We start from the raw sequence: 8,067 nt of genomic DNA, 5'->3' as shown, positions 1-8,067 counted from the left end.
TATCAACAACGTGGAAATATGAGAGCAACAGGAGCTCTCAGACTAAGAATAATACACTGCTCATACACTGCAGAAGGTCATCAATTATAGCCATGATAGATCATTTTTCCTTTCTGGACAATTCTGGAAAGTGGTAGACATGCCGGCGCTTGTTTGCAGATTGATTTCTTTATCCCCCCAACATTGCAACGTCGTCTTAGCTATCAAAAGGCAACTTTTCCAAATAATTTTTCAATAAATTGAAAGGCAAGTGGAATGGATAGATTTCTAGCTGTGTTTGAGGCCCACTTATTTTGATAAGATGGAATTCAGACCTGGCATCAGAGATTTGTGAAGTGTAGCTAAGTGGTAGGCGCTCAGTGGATAGAAAAACATTCATTCTTTCAGCCATAAAATTCCTGTTGTGTATACCTATTTATAAATATGTTATAAAGCTTTCATGTCAGACATATTTAAAAATGCATGTTTGCAATATGTTTTGTGTTGCTTGTGGTAACCTTAAATTTATAAGCAAGAATGCAGAAAAACATGCTAATGGCTATCCAGATGATCCATAGGTGATTCTTAACGAGGCCCTCTGGAGAGAGAAAATGGCTGCAGTGGAACGGAATATTCATTTGGTTGCCTGTGTCATCTGACAGCAGTAAGATTTTGATCGCTGATGTCATTGCCAACAACTGAAAGAATCATTCCGTATCTTGTTGTGAAGTCATAAGCCTTCAATTGCAATACCTGGTTTGTATTCTCCCCTATCATATATCCACTTCCCCAATATACTTAGCTGGGTCAATCCAGCAATTGGCCATATAGCCTGGCTCCCTTGCAAACTTTACAACCATGGGTCCTAATTTTGATCCGCAGATATCACACCTAAGTAATGATTTTTCCAGCACTCACTCAGTCTATAACTTCCCCAGTCCAGGTGTGCTGAGAAGTGGAACCCTTGATCTCAGAATCATTGTAATCAAACGTGGGATCTTTCCCATGGTAGTGTGCAGCCCTTATCAATAGAAATATGCACTCAAAGTTTTCATTTTGTGTTTAGTTTTTTTTTTTCATGTGGAAACAAATGTGATTAAGAACTTGTACTATATGCACATAGGCCCAGATTCTCTAAATGGCGCCAGTTTTATAGGTGCCGGTAAGCACTAAGCTCAGTGAAAAATGCCATTTAAATGATGTTTTTCACTGATTTTCAAGGCACCTAAAATATTGGTGCTGGGATTGCACCTCCATAGCCTAGTGCTACTGTAGGCATGGCTAATGCCGGAAGTGGCTTTAGGCGCCGTAAAGCGCCTACGGAGGTACAGTTCACATCAAAGGCAGGCGCTGGAAATGTAGGACTGGTAAACCGTGGCCTACATTTCTGTTGCCTATTTTTGCCAGAGGTGCGATTCTCTAACTGGCGCCATTGCTTGACACGGCCACTTTTTAAGGCAGTCACTGACAACAGCGCCAGTTAGAGAATCCGGGCCATAGGGGATGGTTCTCTGCAGATTGCTTAAAGTTAGGCACTGGGATGATGGTGCTTAGTGTAAATTTTATGTAGGCAATTATGCAGGGAATTGCTAATACAGAATACTAGTGTTAAGTCCACAGTTATGCACCTGTCTATGCATTTATGTGTGAGCAATTGTGCTAGCTCATGTCTGTTTCCTTTGTGACTCTGTACAGTGCTTTGTAAATCTGGAGCGCTCTAGAAATAATTAATAGTAGTAGTGCCTAATTGCTGTCAGGCACGCCCTTAACTCCTATGTCCTTAGTGCCCCAGCCTGTGTCCTTAGTGCCCCCAGTACTCCTTCCTTTGTCCTTAGTGCCCCAGTGCCTCCTTCCTATGTCCTTAGTGCCCCTTCCTATGTCCTTAGTGCCCCCCAGTGCCTCTTTCCCATGTCCTTAGTGCCCCAGTGCCTCCTTCCTATGTCCTTAGTGCCCCTTCCTATGTCCTTAGTGCCCCCCAGTGCCTCTTTCCCATGTCCTTAGTGCCCCCAGTGCTCCTTCCTATGTCCTTAGTGCCCCTTCCCATGTCCTTAGTGCCCCCCAGTGCCCCTTCCCATGTCCTTAGTGCCCCCCAGTGCCCCTTTCCCATGTCCTTAGTGCCCCCAGTGCTCCTTCCTATGTCCTTAGTGCCCCTTCCTATGTCCTTAGTGCCCCCCAGTGCCTCTTTCCCATGTCCTTAGTGCCCCCAGTACTCCTTCCTTTGTCCTTAGTGCCCCAGTGTCTCCTTCCTATGTCCTTAGTGCCCCCCAGTGCCTCTTTCCCATGTCCTTAGTGCCCCCAGTGCTCCTTCCTATGTCCTTAGTGCCCCTTCCCATGTCCTTAGTGCCTCTCCCTTGCCAAAGCCAGCCTAACTGCCTGCCTCCCCCTCACTCAACTATTCCCCTTCAAAGACCACACCCCTCTTACACTTGTACACTGTGGATTTTGTGTGTCCAGTTTGTAGAATACTCATGGCAGTCAGTGGCATAGTAATGGGGAGGCAGAAGGGGGGGGTCCGCCTCAGGCAAGGTTTTCCTAAGGGAGTGGCGCTGCTCTCCTTGCCACGCTCACCTTCCCTTTGCCTTTCCCCATACCTTTTTTACTTCCCCAGCGCGAAATTGCTGTCCGCGTCGGCATCGGTTCTCTGATGTTACTTCCGGAACAAGTTAAAGGGCAAACCGACACCAACCTGGGCATGCTGCCGACTCTGGAGAAGTTAAAAAGATACGGGGAAAAGGAAGGAGGCGCACGTGTGCATGCGGCAGGGGAAGAGGACGGGGAGGGGCGCCGCTCACCCTTACTATGCCACCGATGGCAGTTACACGTGTAGCTACAAATTAGGTCCAATTAATAACGTAACAGCCAACTTACACTTAGAACTGGCAGTATGCTCTAGCGTGCAAGTGCGACTTTCTATGCAAGCACGTTTATAAACGTATAGTGGCACTCTCCATAAGATTATGCACTGGAGGGCCGCCGCGGGAGCGGACTGCCGGGCGCGATGGACCCCTGGTCTGACCTGGCAGAGGCAATGCTTATGTTCTTATGTTATGTACACCTACTCTCCCAAAGTTAGAAATGGCACCTAAAGTTGGGTGTGCAAATGCATGCACAATTAGCTAATTGGCTCTAAATTGGCCCTTAATTAGCGATAAGTACTGATAATTGGCCTTAACAAGCACTAATTGGCACTAATTTACATTAGTGTGCGTAACTGACGTCTCAAAAAGAGAGATTGAAGAATTGCTCAACAAAACCAACACAAAATGATCTCTATCTACCACATGAAAATGGAGGGAAAAAGTCTCAAAGTCCAGAGGTGCACTAAAGCCAAACGGCAACATATACAGTATAGTCACCTCTTTAATCGGCAAAAAAATACCTCCATCATATTAAACTCTTAAGAGAGAGGCATTTTTCTGATAATTGAAATACAACAGCGTGTGAATTAATCCAGCAGTCCAATATTACGTAGTAACATAGTAAAAGATTGCAGATTGTGGCCACCACTGTAGCCCAGAGCAGGGCTCAGTCAAGATACTGGTGGCTACAAAACACAGTACATTTACGTGTGACCCGGCCTGGAGTCACCCTGCAGGACTGGACTGGAGTTAACCAGAAAATCAAAACTCATAAATCAGGTTCATGAAAACATAATTCAGCTTTACTGTTCTTCAACATACAGGTAAGCAGTGCATCAGAAAAGATGCTAAAGTCAGTAGGCCAAATACCAGCCAAGCACAATGCAAAAAGCAAAACAAAAAAAAAAAAACAAATTAAAGTCCCAAAAGGGCAGCTGAGGATCCAGCTCTCCTCAGCCAGCACAAGCCTATTCTCCAACAGTTTGTGCAATATGCAAAATACAGTTGAGTGCACTGGTTCTAGCAACTCCACAGTGCTTAAAACTAAATCCAAGTAGCTTGTGCAATATACAAAAATACCGTTCAGTGCACTGTTTCTAGCAATTCCACAGTGCTTAAAACAAAATAAAGCCTCTGGCAGGTTTATGGTAATGCCAGGAATAGGAGATAGCATTAGGTTTTGCAAATTAAAGCCAATAGATAGCTTTTCAAAAATTCCCTCCCAAGGTGGAAGCAAAACCTCTCCCCAACTTCTCCAAGCTTTCTCACAATAACCAAAAACCAACAATTTAGAGAAAAGAAAAGAAAAACAGCACACAAACAGTTCAACAGCAACCACACTTCACTGTTTGTGGCAACAAGCCAAGTCCACCTGCATACTCTCAGGATAATTGGATTCCAAGCCAGAACAGGCTTCCTCAAAATCCATAGGTTCCTCGCTGAGTCCAGGCAAATCCTTAGCTGGTTCAGCCTCAGCCCAATCCATGGGAACAGGACGGTTGTCCCTGTTTGGCTTAGGTGGATATTTAGGGAGGCAAGACCCAAACTTCCTCCCTAACCAGCTTTTTTGTTTGAATGCCACTGCTGGCTTATCTACCCTAGGGGCGTGTCTTGAGCTAGCAGTGTCAGCAGTAGACCAGGGCCCTCTAGAGCTCCCCTGGTGGTGGCTTATATTATCTTCCTCAAACTCATCCTGGAAAATCCTGGAATTTTCATGCCGGGTTTCTACTTTTACCCTTGTTTTTTTTTTGTTTATCTAGGATTCTAGCAGGGCTTGCATCTGACTGGTCACAAGATAAAGACCTGAACGGTCCATCCAGTCTGCCTATTACTTATTCTCATTCAAAATTAACTTATCTCTTCTTTGATATTTCTGGGCCATAGACTAAAGTCCACCTGGTATTGTCCTAGGTTCCAACGGCTGAACTTGCCATCCAAGCTCACTCCAGCCTATCCAACCATCCCGCTGTTTGCAGGATATGTACGGTAAAATCTGGCCTGTAATGTCCTCATGTTCCAAGTTAGTGAAGTTCCCGTTGTTGCCCTCCCCAGTCCATCATACACTGAATCACCATATAAGGGACACAAACTGTACAAGTCTGTCCAATACCGGCCTTTAGGGCCGGATTAACGGGTAGGCCCAGTAGGCACGTGCCTAGGGTCCATACATGTCAGGGGGGTCCCGCTGAAGGAGGGCAACAGATGATTCTGTATTTTTTTTTCAAATGACGACGGACCCCCAGAAAAATAAGATCGGCAACTTGCCCCCCTCCCCAGCATCGGCAGTAACTGTTATGTTGCAAGCGGTGCTCAGCCCAAAGCTTCCCCTCTGATGCAGCTTCCTGTTTCCGCCTGGGCGGTTGGCATTAGAGGGAAGTTTGGGCCAAGCAGTAACACCACTTGCAACATAACGGGGGCCCACTCACATTGCCAATCTTACTTGCCTGCCGACGTGACTCTATTCTGTTTAGGTTTGCAGCACTTACTGTGCCACGACCTGCGGCTGGGAGCCGTAAGGGACTGACCCGCAGCTCTTCCGGTACAGAAAGTGGCGCAGAGTACTCCCAAACCAACACACCTGTTAGGCTTTAAAAAATGCAATGTCACCTCGACAAATATAGTGCAACATATAGACAACCAATAGACCAATAGAGAAACACATACCTGAAGTGCACACCTGAAGCGCACACCTTAAGTTTGTCTCCCACCAGTTAGAGGATGTAAATTTAAAAGACACCATCAACATCTTCTCTCTTATCAAGCAGCATTATGGGGCAAAGACCTGGCAAAACTAATTATGCACGCAAATAACTATGGTGAATTTATGAAACACCTAAAAACATACCTGTTCTTGAAGTACCTGCACAATCTCTCCCATCACAATCTCCCATCTCAGTCTCTCCCATAACAATTGATCTCTTAAATTGTTAGCCACTCATCTCCAGCTATGTAAGTTCCACTCAATTTGCTGCATCTTTCTAATCATTGTAAACCGCATAGAACTTCACGGTCCTGCGGCATATAAACTGTTATTATTATTAAATTCTCAAAACTGACACTTTTTTATCACTACATTAAAAATAAAATCATTTTTCCTACCTTTGCTGTCTTGTAATTTCATGAGTCTCCTTTTGACTGTGCATCCTTTCTTTCATTTCTGCCTTTCTTTCTGCACTCAGGCCCAACAATTGTCCCTTTCTATTCTCTCCCTCCTTCCTTCCTATGTCCTTAGTGTCCCCAGTGCTCTCCTTGAGCATCAGCCTCCATAGAGAGCCCAATACAGGAAGCGAGAGATTGCAGGTCTGGATTAAATTGTGTGCAGCCAAGAACAATTTCAGCAGAAACATGCTGCCCTTTATGCACACCTAAAAGTCAGTTCTGATGTGAAACCATATCCGTCACCCTTCAGTCCCAGAAACATGCCATTCAAAAGAGACTAAGACTAGCGCATGGTGTAAACACGCCGAGGCTAGGCTAGGCTAGGCTTTTAACAAACGCTTAGACAGTGTGATTCTCATAAATGTCCTACCTGGTGCTTCACAGCTATCTGTACTTTCTAATAGATGGTTTCCTTTAAAATGGTTTATATAGTTGGGGGAGGGGGGTCTTTGTTTTTGATTTTTTTAAGTCATTGACAGGAATGAGAAGCAGCTGATGGGAATAGCCTGTGACCACAAAGGCTTGTAAAACACCCAAAGCAAGACATGATGATTTAAACTACAGTCATTGGATTTCAGTAGGAGGAGCCACTTCAGGATCCAAGTTGATCACAGAGCGAGCCTGTTACCGCAGTGAGGAATTTTTAGCCTTTACCCCAGGCCCAGAGGGGATGTTTTAGGAAACCTCTTCTCCAGGCTCAGGAGTGTTGGCGGAAAAGTTAAAACAGGCACCATGTGTCAACCCCCCACCCCCCCCCCGGGTCCGCCGCCACCCGCCGCAACTAAAGAAAAGGAAGGTCCAGGTGCCGGTCCACAAACCTTCTTCCTGATGTCAATTCTGACATCAGAGAGGAAGTTCCGGGCCAGCCAATTACTACCTGGCTGGCCCGGAACTTCCTCTCTGATGTCAGAATTGACATCAGGAAGAAGGTTTGTGGACTGGCCTGGACCTTCCTTTTCATTAGTTGCAGCGGGTGGCAGTAGCGATGGACCGGGGAGGGTTTGAAGCAACGGTAGGCCAGGCTTCAGCGGGCAGGTAGCATCGACTGTAACCCGCCCTACTCTCAGTAACCTTAATTTTAACAATCACTTCATTTTTTTCAAAATTCTGTTATATCTCTTAAAATTAAATATAGCAAATCAATAATTTATGACTTTTTAATATAGCTTCAGCTTCGCTGTTTAAAAACCATCCCAGCCACTTGTGCTCATTCGCCATGGCCAGCGTTTCGTGGGGCAAAACACCACCCCCTTGCTGTTGTGTTTTGCCCCACGAAACACTGGCTGTGTCAGATGAGCACAACAAGTGGCTGGAATGGTTTTTAAACAGCGAAGTTGAAGCTATATTTAGGGCTCCTTTTACAAAGGTACGCTAGTGTTTTTTAGCGCGCGCACCGGATTAGCGCGTGGTATAATGTGTGCTAGTTGAAAAACTACCGCCTGCTCAAAAGGAGGCAGTAGAGGTAGCGTGCACGGCATTTTAAGCGTGCACTATTCTGCACGTTAAGGCCCTAAGGTGCCTTCGTAAAAGGAGCTCTTAATTTTAAAAATATAACAGAATTTTGAAAAAAATTAAGTGATTGTTAAAATTAAGGTTAGGGAGAGTAGGGCGGGTTACAGTCGGTGGCATGAGCAAGAGTAAGTGGATAGTCCGCACTGAATAACCCTAAAAACAGCTCCAAATTCTGAGGCGTACAACCCTGATTACCAAAAAAGTATTTCCAGATTCATTTTTATTATTCTATAGTTTGGTTATTAATCATTTATAGAAAAGTAGCTTTATAGCCCGTTACATTAACGGGTGCTAGAATATATGTGTGTTTGTCTTTAATTCTTTCTCTCTCTGTCTCCTTAGCCGCTTTTTCCTGTCCATTCTCCCTTATTTTTACCTGCCCTGTGGGACCAGGAAGTGACATCAGAAGGAGAACCAAAGCCAGTGTGGGCAGCAGGTTGGAGATGCTGCTCACACCGGCAAAATTAGAAATATGGGGAAAGAAAAGGGGGGGGGGGAGAATGCGTGCACAGAAGGGAGAGGGGGGTGAAGAGGGCAGTCTTTCTCTTTCATTCAACCC

Source organism: Geotrypetes seraphini, chromosome 7, assembly GCF_902459505.1.
Source record: "Geotrypetes seraphini chromosome 7, aGeoSer1.1, whole genome shotgun sequence".
In the NCBI taxonomy this organism is placed as follows: Eukaryota; Metazoa; Chordata; class Amphibia; order Gymnophiona; family Dermophiidae; genus Geotrypetes; species Geotrypetes seraphini.
The sequence above is the reverse complement of the archived record's forward strand: the minus strand, read 5'-3'. Positions refer to the sequence as shown.